At 36.8% G+C, this 17,823-nt stretch overlaps 1 pseudogene; it reads left to right on the plus strand.

Moving 5' to 3' along the window:
• Positions 1-9,693: 9,693 nt before the first annotated feature.
• LOC122903705 lies at positions 9,694-9,793 on the plus strand (annotated as a pseudogene).
• Positions 9,794-17,823: the final 8,030 nt, after the last annotated feature.

Here is a 17,823-nt window from a genome sequence, read left to right on the forward strand (position 1 = left end):
TCCAGTCAGGACAATTCTGAGGCATGACTTCCTCCCAAAGTTCCCGTGCAGGCACATGGTGAAGCTACCCTCTACAGGAGTTGGCCTGAGACTCATTTTTGCTTGACTATCTTTTCTGTGCTGCTTTCTACTTCCCTTTACTGCTTTCCCCCAGGAGTACTTTCTTAGTAAATCACTTGCATAGGAATCCTCATCTAATGGCCTGCATCTAGGAAACCTGATCTAAGACACAAGGTAAAGTGTTAAAGGTGCTGGATTATTTTTAGTGGCTTCACACCTAAGATCAAAAGGAGTATTTGGTCAAGTGTGAATGACTTAGCTCATAGCTATCATTACTACTATGGAAAAAAAAAAAAAACAACTAAAATGTGTATTTTTATTGTTTGCTAGGGTCACATTCATATATATGTATACATATATAGCTTTTGTGATGTGGATTTCTACAAACTTCAAAAAGTGAATGCATTTGGGGGCACCTGGTTGGCTCAGTCTGTTCAGCATCCAAATCTTGATAACAACTCAGGTTTTAATTTCAGGGCCATGAGTTCAAGCCCTGTGTTGGGCTCCACACTGGTTGTGGATCCTACTTAAAAAACAACAACAACAACAAAAACAAACAAAAAGTGAACACATTTATATCTTGTTCTACATTATCAAAGGAATCTTCATAAAAACACTCTTCTAAGTGTATCTTTGAACATAAAAGGAATACATTTAGGTGAATGGAGGGAAGGGGCAGCAAATGTGCTCAGTGATACTGAGCCCTGGGAAACCCATCAGAGACTTAGAGTATTTCAGAATACAAGAGGCCATGGATTCTAAATTAACTAAAATGCTGAAAAGTAACATCTTTCTGGGGGCCAGATATATCACAAATAATTGTTTTGGACAAGGGTACCGTGGGATAGGAGACAGGACTTCAGAAGGAACAACTGATTTAGCTTTGACTCTACTAATTGTAACCATCAACGATTCTCTTTTATGATCCTAATTAATAAATTAACACAGAAGTTTATGTAACACAGTAATTTTATAATAATATTGAAGTATGTAAATATTAGACTTATTTGTGTAATAGAGAATTGCTAGGTTTTGTTATGAGTGACTCAATAAGATAGAATTTTTAAAAATAGGTTTCTGATTTATAGTACCAAAATCAAAATCAAAATTAATGAATATTTACAGAACAATTTATAATAATATAATTTATATTAAATTTAAAATAATAAAACCTTTACCACTTAAAGCACATGGTACAAGTATTATTATTTATTACTCTATAAGTTATAGAAAATGGATAATTCATATTTTTGTCCCAATAAAAGGCAAACAAAGTATATCTAGTAGAATACAATTGATTATTGTTCTCTATATAGATCAGTCTTGCCTTTGTTTATAAATGTTATAGCTTTCCATATTGCCCACATGTATATAGTTCTTTGAATTCTCCTTATAACATTCTATTGGTTCCCTCATTAATTAATGCATTAAGCAAAATACTTGATATGGGTTCATTTTAGATTTGTATAAGTTGGTTTTACCTTCTTTTAGAAATATACTTTAGGGGCACCTGGGTGGCTCAGTGGGTTAAGCCTCTGCCTTTGGCTCAGGTCATGGTCTCAGGGTCCTGGGATGGAGCTCTCTGCTCAGCGGGGAGCCTGCTTCCTCCCTGTCTCTCTGCCTGCCTCTTTGCCTACCTGTGATCTCTGTCTGTCAAATAAATAAATAAAATCTTTTAAAAAAAGAAAGAAATATCCTTTAGGAGCACCTGGGTAGCTCAGTCGGTTCAGTGTCTAACTCTTGGTTTCAGCTCAGGTCATGTTCTCAGGTCATGGTTTCAAGTTCCCCAGATAGAGCCCCACATTGGGCTCTGGGCTGGGTGGGGAGTCTGCTTCTCTCCCTCTTCCCCCTCCCCGCCCCTCTTCCTGCTCAAGTGTGTTCTCTTTCTCTCTCTCTAAAATAAATAATCTTTAAAAGAAATAGAAATATCCCTCAACATCTTAATGATACCTTAAAACATCTTTAATAGCGCTAATGGTTCACTCTACACAAAAATATATTGAGGACAAGCTTCATGAAGAGTGCCGTGCTGTGCTGAGCATAGTAAGTATGGGAACTGACTATCTTCCTAACACTTCCTCACAGAATTCTACCAGTCAAGCTGCAAGGAGATTAGCAAAAGAAGTATTCATATGTATTTTGGTTTTTATCATTGGTTCCTGTAACCACAAAGTCATTCTTTTCTGTTTCTTTTGTTGTGGTTATTTTTGTTCTATTTTATGTGACCCATAACAGAAAAATTACTCAACATTGGAAAAGAAGATAGTTCAAGCATTGGAATTTCAACTCCATACATGTTTCAAAGAGTGCAAAAGGTTGTGTTTCAGGAGGGTACTAAAATTACTTATGATTTTTTTTTTCCGAACAAATGCCAAGAACTGTATCTGCTAATAAGTTTTGCCCAGCTTGGAAACCAAACTCAGCCACGTAGTAGGAGAATGCCAGATATACGACAATAAATATTTTTGGCATAGTTTCAAAGCTACATAATGCCAGACATAGACATGTAAAAGTAATGGCAAGAACTACAAAGATTATAAAAGAAATAAAGTCACAGTTCGTAATTCATATGATTATGTTCAATAGCAGGCTTAGACAGCTTTTCACGTAATAAGATCCACATGTAAAAGCATCAGCTTATTTTACTCAGAAAAAGATAACAAATACTAAAATGGCTTTTAAAAATAAAATTTTGTTGAGCGCTTGTAAATGTATTTTTGCAAGCTAAAGGAGAGTAGCCTAAATTGGGTTTTTTTGTTTGTTTCTGTTTAGATACCCAACTTTTGCTTCCTTTTGTCACAAGAAAAATTAAGCCAAAAAGGAAAATGCGGTCTCAAAGACTGGAACACCTTTTAAATATTGTCACTGTAATCAGTATATTAAAACTGGAGTTTAGAGAGAACACCGTTCCCCTAAAATTAAATAAATTATGCATTGCATTTAGAGAAAGGATGAAGGAAATATAGTTGTCAGATGTCAAAACTTAATTTGACTACTGGGTAGAGATTATGGGGATCAAAACCAAAGTGACTAAAATAGTCCAAAACAATCCCACTGCATCCTCCGTTGCAAGATGAAAACTATCTAAGGCTGGGTTTTGGTGCAGGTCTTCTAGCAAATACATTGTGCTACTTGGGTTATTTTATTTTAGACCCAGAGAAATCAAACTCAATTGGGTTTGTAGCGGGGTTGACTTCCAGAGATAAAAGAAGCCCAATTTTGTGTTTTCCTTCTGTTTAATTTATAGATTAGAAGTGGTTGGCCATCAGGGTGGGCTAATGAAAAGCAAGACTAGGGGAAATGCTAGTGAAAGAAGAATGGAAGAAACCGTAGAATCTGAGATAAACTGTCAGTCCCTTAGGCAAGATAAGCCAGAACACCCCAGTGCCAAGAACAACTAGTTCAGGTTTCAGTTCTCAGTCACAAGCAACTGTGAATTGAGGTTTACTTTTTAAAAAGGAATTTTACCGGGATGAAAAGAGCAATTTAGTAGGTGAACCAAAAATTGTCACATTTTAAGATTTTATATTCAGTGCAATAAAAATAGGTTGGTTAGTACCACAGGTCTCTATTGTATTGAATTTCAATTTTGTTGTCTAAAATATTAAAAAATGCTTTTGTTTCTTTTCAACCCAGTAAAAAGGTATAATGTGGGATAAGTTATGTGGCAGCTCTTATCTATCAACGATAATAAAAGAAAAAATAATTTTCTGCAAAGACGTTATTTCCAAGTTTTGCCTGAAATTTTTAAATACCTCTCTAACAACGCAGTATTTATGTCGGATACATGTGTAAAACATCGGCGGGGATATACAATTTTACCTAGAAATGGGTGAAAATGTTCGTTACAAAAAGACATTTTCAGAGTGTGTTCTATCTCCATTCTTACGTGGATCCCTTTTTAATGGTTGTGGAGAGTTTTGATTCAGAACTTTTAATAGGCTCGTTTACATTTTGCAAATCTCTACCTTTGAAATAAAAATGCAGTGACCCACCCATCTGCAGACAATTAAGACCAGCAGCCAAGTAAAAAGGGTGGAGAACTTTTAATGGGTGTTTATAGATTGGAAGCACCGACCCCCTTTTAAATGAAAGAGGCCTAAGAAGAAATAGTAAGTGTTAAGGATAACCATGAAATTCATTTAACCCCCCAAGCAGAAGATCTGTTATCAAAGAATTGGCAGGAGCTTTGCCTTCCAACTTAAGGTTCTTAGCTCAAGTACTCAGCAAAAGTACCCAGAAAAGAAATATCTTATTTAGAAGTGTCTTGATTATAATTTCTTAGCTGCTTTAAGGTCAAAACACAAGCCCACAGGAAGACCAACAGTAAGGTATGTGATATAAAAACAAATATTTCCATAAAACCTTTGCCCTAGCAAAAAGAGAAATTCTTAGTAGGTTCAAGGTGGGAATTTAGGGAATAGTATTTTTTTACAGGAAATACTGGTTAGGCGTTTTATATAGGGGGTTCTGCATTTGTGAAAGGATAATTTGCTCTAAAATATGTGGGCAACCAGCCTAAATTCTCTAATTGAGTAGTTTGCTCATAACCCCAGGCCATTAGGTGAATGTAAACTGTTACAGGCTTAGTAAGAAAATAGTCCCATTAGGATTTTTGTATTTGTATGTGGTTGTGGGTTAGACTAACTGTTTCCAAAATCGTGGATTAATGAAAGGCTCTTTTTTCTGAGTTTGCAAATACCAGCTTTGAAATGCTCAAACTCAACTCAAAGCAAGGATTCTTTTTTTCTGCTGCTGCTGTTGTTGTTGTTGTGGTGTGTGTGTGTGTGTGTGTGTGTGTTTACAGTTAAAAAATTTTTACAAGTCTCAGCTATAAGTTACATTGTTAGTTATCTTGGGCAAATTAGAGATACTTAATTGACTGGTTGTTAATAAAGGAAAACACCCGTATTTTCATTGATACTGTCATTCAAATACATTGCTCATGTGCCAAAATTCTTCTCAATCACTGCCAAGAAACTTGACACACAGAAAATGGGTATGACTTTTCGAAATAAAGATCAGTACAGAAATTCAGGAAACGAGTCTGTCTATTTCATTTGGTACTTGTGCAGCCCATAAGCTCATATTTTTGTGAAAAAGAAGACAACTTTATGTGCTGCTTCTTGTGTCCAATCTTGGGCTCCCTTCTCCTAATTGATCTCTGCAGCTAAAGTCTATTTTCTTTCCTATTCGCCACGTCCTGATATCCTGCTATCATCATATTACCACATCATCATCACATTGTTTCTTACAAAGTGTAGTTTACTGGTATGTCCCAGAGCAGGGGAAGGAAGGAACCCCAAATAGACTGTGCTATTTCTTCAAATTAATAACTGTAAAAGCAAAAGAAACTGAGTCAGAGGAGGAAAATCTCTGACCAAAAATAGCAGATCAATGTAATAGACATATTCAAAATTAAGATAATTCATGAGTCTTTTGCCTGTCCCCATGTCCCTACTGAAATTGGCTCTACTACTAATAAGGTTGTGGGTGCTAATATTATATCAAATTTTCTTTTAAAAATTGAATTACACAAGTATTTTTCTTAGCAATGAAATAAATAACAAAATCACAGTTAGAGCCCAACACCAATCTTTTACGCCACCTGGGGCAGTCCTTGGCATTTTCATAAGCTGTTTAACTTTTTACTCTGTCAGATTTCCTTTTTTCCATGTTAAAATTTCCTATTTAAAAACATAACAGTATGGCAATAGCATAAATATATATTCGCCTAAATAAATTAGTTGAAAAATCAGAATAATATGATATGGAAGGAAATATATTTTAAAAATATATTTTAAGGAAGATACTGCAGCAGAATTGTTCTGAAATGACTTGTGAAACGTGAGAAATTAAACTCATATACACAGGACTATGTGGGGAAAAAATGGGATTTCAAGAGGACCTTGCTCTACTGTGAAATTATGTCTAAATTCCATGCCTTGAAAGACTGCACTACAGATTTCCAGAATAGTTCAATAGTTCTGAATAGCTTTCTTAAAAACTTTCTGTAAGATATAACAAAGAGATTGTATTTATTATCTTCTTTGGATTGAGATTGAAGCTATAATACTTGAATAACAAATTTTGGACAAGTTGAGAGATGAGATTTGCTCAAAGGACTGACAATAAAGGAAATACAAATGGATCCTGGGAACAACCGAATGAAGAAAAAGAATTTATCTTCGAAATTCTTCCCTTAATTCCTTCCTATCTAAAATAATAATACTATAGAAAGGAAAGACAGTGATTCGTCAGATTCTGTCACATACCACTTTTTTTTAGGATTTTTTTTTTTAAGTAATCTCTACTTAAACATGGGGCTTGAATTTACAACCCCAAGATTAAGAGTTGCACGCTCTGCTGACTGAGCCAGGCAGGCGCCCCTCACATACCACTTTACCAATATTTTTAATACCAGCATAACTATGAATTGTGTTAAAAGCAAAATGAAGATAGACGTTTTTGTGGAGAACAATCCCACTTGAAGTGACCAAAAGATACAGTAAAATGTCATTTATAGCGGAGACCTAACAGAGAAAGAAAAATCTGTAAGTATAAACATAAAATCAGAATCTACCTCCTCTGCTTCAAGAGGATTCTAGAGGACTTCTCAGAAGAGATGCAGGTAGAACTTTCTAAAAATATTTTATTTATTTATTTGACAGAGAGAGACACAGCGAGGGAGGGAACACAAGCAGGGGGAGCGGGAGAGGGAGAAGCAGGCTTCTCGCTGAGCAGGGAGCCGGATATGGGGACCTGAGCCCAAGACAGATGCTTAACGACTGAGCCACGCAGGCGCCCTAAGGTAGAATTTTTAAAGAATAAATGTCCCATCTCTCTTAGTTTCATCTGGCACATACAATACCTTTAATAAACATTTTTTAGACGAATGAGAAAGAAGAAAAGCAAGGCCGTTCTGACACAATATCTATTCTGCGAGAAAGAAAATACTCTGTCTAAATATTTGCTCTTTCGAGTTTACTAAAATATAGTTTAAAACAGGTTTCTGGTAGGTAACTGCTGCAGTTGGGTGAGAGGATTTCATTACAGCATTCTCTCTGTTTGGTAGATGTTTGATTTTTTTCCATCATCAACATTTAAAAAATGAAAAAGCGGGCTCCTTAAATTTTAGAGATCAGATACATTAGCATTTGCAAAATTCTTATTTAGTAGTCAAAACTTGGAGGTTATTGTGGAATTTCTTCTCTAGGGAAGATTGGGGGGGGGCGTGTGGATAACAATGTGGCCTGTGCTCAGCCTAGTGACAATGAGACAAGGAGGCAGAATGAGGCGGAAAGGGAAGCCAGAAGGGAGGGGCGGGGCCACCCTTTTAAGTATGGTGGCTATTTTAACATTACAAGACGGTTCTGACGCTTCACCACCTCATTAACCTACGTGTCATTCTGAAGTATTTTGCCATGCTCTGATGATTAGAGTCTCACTCGCTAACAACACAACATTTTAAATGCAAGCTCTTCCCTGGAGTCATGGTGAATTAATTTTCAATTAGTTTTCATTAACGAACTTCATGTTTATGGGTCTAATTGCCGTCCCGGCTTCCAGAAATTCAGCAAGCACTTTGGTGGGGTGGGAGAGGGACCGCTATGGAGTCAGGAATATCCGGGGTCCTTTCCACAATACCTTGCTTCAGTCATTGTCCAAGACAAACAAGCAAACAAAAATTAGGTCTAAATGGTAAATCAAACATGTACCAAGAGAACCCATGAATCTTTTCTGGAGTCTTCAGAGGTAAGATGTATTGCTATGCTGCATTTGAGGGTTTTTTTGTACCCTGAAACCAGGCTGAAGAAGGGAAAAGATCGGATGGGAGTAGAAAAAAAGCTCTGGGTGCTCTACTCTTTCTTTTGCCTTAGGTTCCTCTCGTGGACCAGGCTTATCCAGCTTGTCCAGATCCAGACAATATGAGGCCATACCAGCTGGCAAATAATTACAAATAAATGTAATGCAGGACAAACTACATAGTAAACTAATGTTCTTGGGTTGTTAATGAAGGAAGAGGAGCCTGGGTAACATGCCCACAATCCAAAATCGTAGCAGCTTCTCAGGAAAAGTGAGATGCTCTTGTGCCAAAAGACTTGTGCTCTTTCCATTTCCATTTTAAAAACCTGCAGCTGAGAGCCATGAGATACTCACCACCCACCGCCTGAGATTTTGTCGTTATAAAATTTAAGAAACATTTTTCTTCCTCGCGATTTTTCCATGAAAAGCTAATTTTGTTGAGAGTTTAATCCTTCACTGTTTGCTCATGGGGAGGCACATATTTTAAGGTACACGGTGATTTTAGAATTATAAAAAGGTATTTAATTCCATCTTGTTCCTCTGACTCAAAAATAAATAAAACTTGGAGCCCCTGGCTGGCTCAGTCAGTAGAACATGCCACTCTCAATCTCAGGGTTGTGAGTTCAAGCCCCACATTGGGTGTAGAAATTACTTAAAAAATAAAATCTTTAAAAACCAACAAATAGGGGCGCCTGGGTGGCTCAGTGGGTTGAGCCGCTGCCTTCCGCTCAGGTCATGATCTCAGGGTCCTGGGATCAAGTCCCGTATTGGGCTCTCTGCTCAGCAGGGAGACTGCTTCCTCCTCTCTCTCTGCCTGCCTCTCTGCCTGCTTGTGACCTCTCTCTGTCAAATAAATAAATAAAATCTTAAAAAAAAAAAAACCAACAAATAAATAAAGCTTGTTTCTTAGTTGATGGTGTTGATTCTTTCCTTCCCAAAGAAATGATTATTTCAGCTTGCTTTCAGTAGGTATATATTGAATGCTGATTTATTCATAATACTGAGATCTTCAAGAACATATCTTAAAAAAAGATAAAAGCAAAAAACCAGACGGTGGAGTCCTGTTCTGGTGAAGTCATAAAGTAGTTGAATGATGAAAGAGGAGCGTGAAACTATGGGACAGTGACAAAACAGATCAATAAGTACAAAACAATGCAGTAGAAATTATAAGGGGAAGTGCCCATGGCATGTAAAATAAAGCAAATTATCATGGCGGGGTTTTTTATTGTCTTTATTTCCTTTTTTCATCAGAAGCAGTTTCTCTGCATTGCTGATCATTTCTTGTAAAACTCAAGATTTCACATCTTCTCAAATGAGTGTATCAGGGCGTCTGGCAGGTTCAGTCAGCAGAACAAGCGATTCTTGAATTCGAGGTTGTAAGTTCGAGCACCACGTTGGGTGTAGAGATTACTTTAAAAAAATAAGATAAACTAAAACAAAATCTAAGAAATTAAAAATAAAAAAATAAATGAGTGGTATCTTCCAGACAGAAGCATTTCCTGGCATTCAGTTCTTTGCCTACGGAAAGGTATAAAAATAAAATTGGGGATCTTGCATGATGGTGTGCAGACTTCCACAAAAGTCTGAAGAAACTAGAAATGTGAAATTCTTAACTACATAAGTGACTTTTAAAGATCTGGAACTTCACAGTGCAAATTAGAATCCAATCTGTAAAAATAGAAAAAGAATGATCAATAATAAAACTGAAATCATGTGCAGGAATAAAACAAACCCTCAAAAGAAATAAGTGGCCCATTAGTTAATGTGATGAATTAAGGACAATTTGTCAAAGCATTTAGAGATGTTTCATCTTTAAGAAATACTGCCAAGACTATACTTTCAGGGATCATTTCTATAGTTTGTTACAAGAAATACTGCCTCACTGCTGACGAATTTCAGATCTGGAGTCTGATGCTGGTGTAGTAGAAAGAGCTTAGAGTTTACAGTTCTACAGACCGGAATTAATTCTATTTCTGATGTTAGGAACAGATGCTTGTGTGAGTTTCTTAACTTCTCTGAGCCTCGGTTTTATTATTGGTCAAGTACAAGTAGTAATAATGCCTACGTTGGAAGGATTTTTCTGAGGTTTCATTGGAATGATTCATATAAAAGGTTTTGCACATGGTAAGCACTCAAGAGAAAGGAACTATTGCTGTGATAGAGACTCAAGTAAACATTTGGAAGCCAGAAAGGCTCTAGGAGGATAAGGAGTTACCCTAAATGCTATCCCAGTGGAGAACATAAAATATCTTTATTGAAAACCACTTATAAATTGGGATACATTATCAATGAGAATGATGTGACTGTCATCAGTCAGACTTCCTGGTAATCAATTCATCGCACCGATGGCATGTCCTTGGTTTCCAAATATATCTCAACTTCTGGCACAAAACTCTAATATTTAATATTAATTTGCCTTCATAATTCCACAGAAATGCCAGATTACTGGGTTCTACCTATTGGATTCTACCTAACTCTCTACCTATCTACCTACCTACCTACCTGCCTAACTCTCCTACCTAAACTCTTCTGAGTTTAAAAATAAATAAATAAATAATATTGATGTCTTGTGTCTTCCTGTAAATAAAATATAAGTGGATCTATCGAGTGTGATTAAGTCAGTTGGGAAAATAAACTTCCCCATAGCCGTGTACCTGTTTTGTACATGCTCTAACATGGCAAATGTCAACTCCCTTTAAAGAACAACTGGGAAATTAGACTGTAAGTACATTTTCCTAAACTCAACATAATAATGCATTTTCTCACATGATCCATGTTTTCCCAAAACATTAAAGGACTTTTTAGGGAGTCTCTCATTTTAGTCATAATGTTCTTATAAGGTGGATGATTTTTATGACTTTCATTTTTTTAAGACATAACTATATCATCGTAGCTGGAAGTCAAACAGTATTACCATAAAAAGACAATGAGAGAGGGGCGCCTGGATGGCTCAGTAGGTTGGAGCCTCTCCCTTCGGCTCGGGTCATGATCCCGGGGTCCTGGGATCGGGCCCCACATCAGGCTCTCTGCTCCGTGGGGAGCCTGCTGCCTCCTATCTCTCTGCCTACTTGTAACCTCTCTCTCTGTCAAATAAGTAAATAAAATCTTAAAAAAAAAAAAAAAAGACAATGAGAGAGAATTGAGTAAAACTGCAATTCTGACTCTGCAAGATACCTTTAAAAAATAAATCATCTTACCTGGGGTAAAAGAACAGAATGTTCTTGCTCCCCATCTTAGCCTTGGAAAATGTTAACTATTTCACTTTTGTTTTTTGGGAAGAGTAAGACATGTACTACAGAGTTTCAAAATTTTTAAGGCTCAAAAGAATATGCTCCCCACACTGATCTCCAAATTAAACTTGGAGCGCAGATGATAAATTTAATATTACAATGATTTTACTGATGTATAGACGACAGGCAATGGATAGATCGAATTTACTTCTGACTTAATAATGTAGTATATATTATATTCTACATTGCATTTTATATTATACTAACAGTTAATAATGTAGCATATGAAATCAGACGTAAATTAAGAAATAGAACATAAGTTACTGCAAGTCGTTTGTGACTTTGAGTTTTGAAGAAAATATGTAACGTAAAAGTCTCTATTGTGCTTTAAAAAGACCATTAGGAAAAGTTATGAAAACCATTTCACTAAGAGTGCTATTTATATAAAGTCGAAGGAAAACTGAAGAAAATACTGGGAGCTTCTACCCAGCCAGACCCAAATTACCAGAATTCTTTGTCGTCATAGACAGAAATTACTTATGTTTCTGTAAATGGCCCGATGACACTACAGGACGAAAGTTCCTTTGGAAGCACAAAGCAATACAACTGTTAGACTTAGTCTTAATATCAAAGTCACCTTATTGTATCCGATTTCCTTGAAATGTATGATTCAGAATGAAAGGTTTTGTATGTGTGACAATTGTTCTGTTACCCAGAATATTAAATTAATCATAATATTTCACTCTCCTCAACTTCTTTAAAAAGAGTAGTTTCCTTTAAATTTCACATGGAACTTAGAGAACGTGAAGCAAGAAGGTAAGACGATCTTTACCTATACGGAGCTATGACCAAGACCTCCGTATCTCCTCATTCTTGACTGCATTATTACTAATATTGTCTTAGTATACTGAGCCACTTTATTCTTTTGTTGTTCCTAATTAATATAACTTATATTATCAGACAGTCAGATGTTTCTTAATAGATTTTGATTCCAAAAACACAATATCTTAAAAGCATACAAATACATTTCAAGTGACTAAAGCACAGCTATTAAGATATTTTCTACAAGGAAAAATACTTGAAGTAAACTCAAGTAATTGTGCCGAGATATCATAAGTGCACATTGGGCATTTATGGCACTCAGTTTTATAAGTTAACAATTTAATACAATTTACTGTTTTTTTTTTACATAATTTCTTCAGAGCTAGTTACCTCCCCTTTTTACACCCATTTTAATAATTATGCATTGTACCTGGTTTGAATAACTGCCTTAAAATGTCTCTCCCTGAATCTAATTTGGAAAGTAAATTATTAACACAGAACACTGTTGTAGAGGTTCCTACTGAAAATTTAGAAAAAGTGTTTTAGGCTTTTTGAAATTTAGAAAAAGTGTTGTAGGCTTTGCATTGAGTTTTTAAAAATGTTTCAAGCATACTATATTATTCCATTATTAACTTCAATTTTTTAATATTTATATGCATCAACATTGAAATATTTGTCTTGACAGACAGAAACCAAAGGAAGCAAGGAAATGCACAATTAAACCAGAAAGACACCGTGTCATCCAATACTCAGACACCACAAGGTATATTAAGGGAGCCATTAAAAGAGCATTCCATCGTGTTACAGTGACATATGGAAGGCTTCCAGAATTAGCAGAGTATTTTGCTGCCTGAAGGCTTGTATGGCCCTCTTACTAGTTGCTGGGAAGGGTGTTAGTTGTTTGTTTAGGGGTTTTGTTTGTTTGTTTGTTTGTTTGTTTGTTTTTTGCAGAGGGAACACTTAAAATGTCTTCTGTGTTTTGATAAGTGCTTTTGGGAGTTTATGAAGCATGAATCTCTTCCAGATATGTGATTCTGGTTTAAAAAAAAACACTCAGAAATCACATATTTTTGTTTGTTTGTTTTCTTCCCAGCTCTCGCCTCTGCTCCATGCCTAATCATTTCTCCGTGTTGATTGGAGTAGCCTCTCCGCTCTCTTCCTCTCAGCCAACTTGCATTTAAAAAAAAAAAAAAAGAGAGATGTTTTTTAAGTAGATTAGGGAAGCCATAAACCTGTTTCATTCTGATATGGGTTGCTCGTGCCTGATCTAATAGGTTGTGAGTCCCCCTTGACCTTTCATGGATGCAGCCATCCCCAGTTTTGTAGAAGACCCACGGGGTTAGCTCTGCCTTAGCACATCCTTGACACCCACGATGTCACTAGAGTTCCTGTCTCTTAACTTCAGCTTTATAAAATATTCAGTTTATGCCCTAGAATGTGTTCACTATATAAATCAGATTTCAGTATGTTTCCAAAATATGGAATGTGTTTCTAAACCATCAGGAAGAACACAGAATCTCATCTCAAGCTTTACATAGTCAGGTCACTGTGTGGCACTGACTATTTTCAAAATGAAATGAAGGTTTTTACAGTCATATCAACTCAGCCTCACTGTCCATGTGTACACTTTCTAAATATGAATTAGGATACTCTGAAGCTTCAATAAACTGGGGTGGGGACTCTTCTTCCAAACCTCCACCACTGCCATCTGCGTCTAAAGCATTTATTGGCTATTTGTTCTACCAGATATCAGATTTCTTTCCAAGGGTGTTCTTTTTAGATTTTTGGAGGAGAAGGCAGTGATACTTAGCTCGATGCCCCTGACTTACCCCCAAAGGGGTCAAAGGCCAGGACATATTTTGAGGTCAATTACTCTGTCTCTGATTTAGAGGGACCCTAGTTGCGCAATCTTCAAGGCACAAATGGTAAAAGGGTTTTCCTGCGCCCAAAGTCACTGACACCACACAGTGAGAGATCCCAGCCCTGCTGAATTCCTTCCTCACATGGTGTAGCGAGACAAAGCACAGACACAAGATCACCAGGCAGAGGAGAGCAGCGTGTTGTTCGCTGCCTTCAGCTGACTTTCTCCTTCTGGAGCCAAGGGGGAAGACTCAGTCGTAACATGCTTAAGAACACAGGCACTGAGTTTAGGTAGTCTGGGTTCAAATTTCACACATTGCCAGCTGTATGATTCTGAGCAAGTTAATTAAGCTTAACTTTCTGCTCCATAAACTAGAGTTAATGACCGTATCCACTTCATAGAGCTTTAGTGCCATAATGTGAGTCAAGCGCCTAGCGTGTGGGTAGCACCAAGTAAATGTTGGTTATTATTATTTCATTCATTCATTTAACAAATACTGAATACCTACGGCAAAGCATTTTATGGATGGAGAACTGTGGCACAAAAATCTTGGGCAGTTATCCAAAGTTATTGTTGAAATAACAGTGGGACACAGATTGTCCTAATGTCTGTTTTTATCTCACCAGGCTAAGCTGCCTCTCTTAATGGGATATTAAAAACCCAACCTAGATTTGGGAAACAGTCAGAAACTTCTCTAAAAATGAAACATTTTAATGAAAAACTTATTTCTTATTTTGGTTTTGGGCAGGGTGTAATGATTTCAAACATGTCTGTGGGGTTATCGTGAGCAGAACAAAATAAGCTGGGGTATGAAAGCAGCCCATTAAAAAATGCCAACAGATTCTTTGGCTATACAAAAATCCTTCTCACTGCTTTGCCTGTATCTTGCAATTCTAGAAAATATGCCTTGTTGTGAAGAAAGGACCAAGATTTTTATTTCTTTAATTGTATATATTGTCTTTATTTTTTCATATAGTGAGATTCTTACAAATTTTAATCAGTACTATTTATAATATACAAATTATCAATAAGAATCTTGCCATTTACAACGACGTGCTTGGAACTAGAGCAAAACAAGTGCTCTTGTTTGCTAAGCAAAACAAGTCAATCAGAGGAAGACAATTATCATATGATCTCACTGATGTGAGGAATTTGAGAAACAAGACAGAGGATCATAGGGGAAGGGAGGGAAAAATGAAACAAGATGAACCAGAGAGGAAGACAAACCATAAGAGACTCTTAGGCATAGGGAACAAACTAAGGGTTGCTGGAGCGGCAGGGAGTGGGGGATGGGGTAATTGGATGATGGACCTTAAGGAGGGATTGTGATATAATGAGCACCGGGTGTTATATAAGACTGATGACTCACAGACCTATACCTCTGAAACAAGTAATACATTATATGTTAATTAATTAAATTAAATAAATAAAGGAAAATAATCAATAAGGACAAACAGTGGGTGAGAGGCAGAAAAAGAAAGTGTCCTGTGTGGGTGCCTGTGTGGCTCAGTGGGTTAAATAAAGCCTCTGCCTTTGGCTCAGGTCATGATCCCAGGGTCCTGGGATTGACCCCGCATCGGGCTCTCTGCTCAGCAGGGAGCCTGCTTCCTCTTCTCTCTCTGCCTGCCTTTCTGCCTACTTGTGATCTCACTTTCTGTCAAATAAATAAATAAAATCTTAAAAAAGTAAATTTAAAAAAGAAAAAGAAAAAGAAAGTGTCCTGTGAACTGATTTTCCCAAGTGAATGCTTACTCCCAGAGATTGCCTAATAAAATGAAGTTATTATACTAAATACATTAACTCACCTCCACCCTACCAAATGCCAATTTTAGATTCCCTATGGAAGAAATATGACTTAAACCTTTAATTTTCATATCACTACTACTGAATTGAAAATTTGGGGCTCTGTAAATTTGTAATACTGTATAAAATGTAATACTGGATAAAAGACTATAAAATGAAATCAAATCAGATTAAAGTTCTTCACATATTCTAGTAGGAGACTAAACATATGATACTTTGGTTGTTTCTGCACAACAATGCAAAAATATATTTATGTTAAAGAGTAATAAAATCAGGGGCACCTTGCTGGCTCAATCAGTGAAGCATGAGACTTCTGATCTTGAGGTTGTAAGTTTGAGTCCCACATTAGGTGCAGAGATTACTTAAAAATAAAATTAAAAAAAAAAAAAAAAAAGTGTTGGGGGAATCTGAGGGGCTTAGTCGGTTGGGCATCCAGCTCTTGATTTCAGCTCTGGTCATGGTCTCAGGGTCGTGAGATTGAGCCCTATTGCACGCTCCATACTCAGTGAGGAGTCTGCTCAAGATTCTTTCCCCTCCCCCTTCTTCCTCCTCCTCTGCTCCTTCCCTGCTCCCCTGCTCCCTCTCTCTCTAAAATAAATAAATAAATAAATCTTTTTTTTTTTTAAAGTGATAAAATCAATAACCAGTTAATGTAGTCACTAAAACACTTCAAGGCCAATCCAGCAATGAGAATTGTTTCCTGCTGAAAGCATAGAAAGTAATTACCTTAAGACTATCCAAATAATTTAACCAAATTTAATTAATGCTCTCTAGGTGGATTTTCCAAACATCTCCAACTAGAATGCTGAGGTTTGATGAGATAGGGTAGACGCACATTTCATGATATGAAGATTTCAAAGTGTTAAGCTTGATTTTTCTTAAAGCCCTCTAATCGAAAACTATACCAAAATTAATATGAAAATAAATTTTGAAACAGCCAGGGGTCAAAATGTATATTTTGTACGACAGCAGTTCTAGTGCTGTATAGAGACCTCTTCATAGCTTCGGTTCCATGATTGTGTGTTTCTGGTACGGAAAATGTATTATAAGAAAAACAAGATATTCTCGGTCTGTGTAAGTGCATTTAAAATGTGTTCTTGATAGATACCTTGAGATATACTTTGATATACCTTGATATTGAAAAGGTGAGAATAAATGTTTTTGCAAATGACAAGACTTTTTACATGAAACTAGCATTGACAGTGCCATTTACAGTAGCAGTTAGTCTTTTGATCCATGTAATCCTGGAGTATCTGTGGCAAATGGCACTGGTCAGTTTGGGGTCACACCGCAGCACAGCTCTGAGCTTAGTATTCACGTTTATGTTCCCTCTCCCCTGGTACAATAGCAATTTTGAAACCGATCAAAGTAAGATTCCTCCTTCCTAAAGAGGAGTTGGGATGAATCCATCCATTCATTGCACACATTTTTACAGAGTGCCTATTATATGCCAGCTAGGGACCCATGCAAGAGAAAACTTCATGGTCCCTGCTCTCACCTAGCTTAGACCCTAGTGGAGGAGTCAGGCCTTTAACAAATAATCACACAAATAAGTGTATAATTTAAAGGTGATAAGTGTTACAAAAGAAAACTGTAGGTACCTTGAGCTAGAAGAGAAAGACTCTAATTTATAATTTGGGAGATCAGGGAAAGCCTCTCTGCTTAGCAGCTGCCATCTCTCTACCTGGACCAAAGCCAGCTTGAAAATAAAGCCAATATACAAGAGAGGGAAGAACCAGGTTAATCACAGTGAAATGAAGCCTTGGTGGGATTTTAAATTACGGAATAAACCAATGCCTGATCCATCCAATTTGGGTTTTTGTTAATGGCTACCAAAAGCATTCTGCTACAGGCGAAGAGAATTCTTGGCAGAGAAAATAGCCTACATGAAAACCCTAATGCTGGAAAGAAGGTGATACAATGTTAGATACTTCTTACTTCCAGCACAGATCCATTCCTTCCCCCTTAATGACACACATCTATGCTTACACTGTTTTCTCTGCCTCCGGTGCTTTTCACACCTATAATCTGCCTACCTATCAAATCCTACCCATCCTTCAAAATTGTGTTTAAGTACCCCCTCCTTCTCCACTAGGTCTCTAACCATTTTTACTCAAAAGAATTTACCCTTTCTTCTTCCTAATCATAGCCAACTTTTTCCAGTTTCAACTTCAGCATCTGCTGTATCACTCAACCTCCCTCTCAACCTGTTCTCTAATGCACTTGTGCAAGGACATGCCT

Source organism: Neovison vison, chromosome 3 (assembly GCF_020171115.1).
Source record: "Neovison vison isolate M4711 chromosome 3, ASM_NN_V1, whole genome shotgun sequence".
NCBI classification, from domain to species: domain Eukaryota; kingdom Metazoa; phylum Chordata; class Mammalia; order Carnivora; family Mustelidae; genus Neogale; species Neogale vison.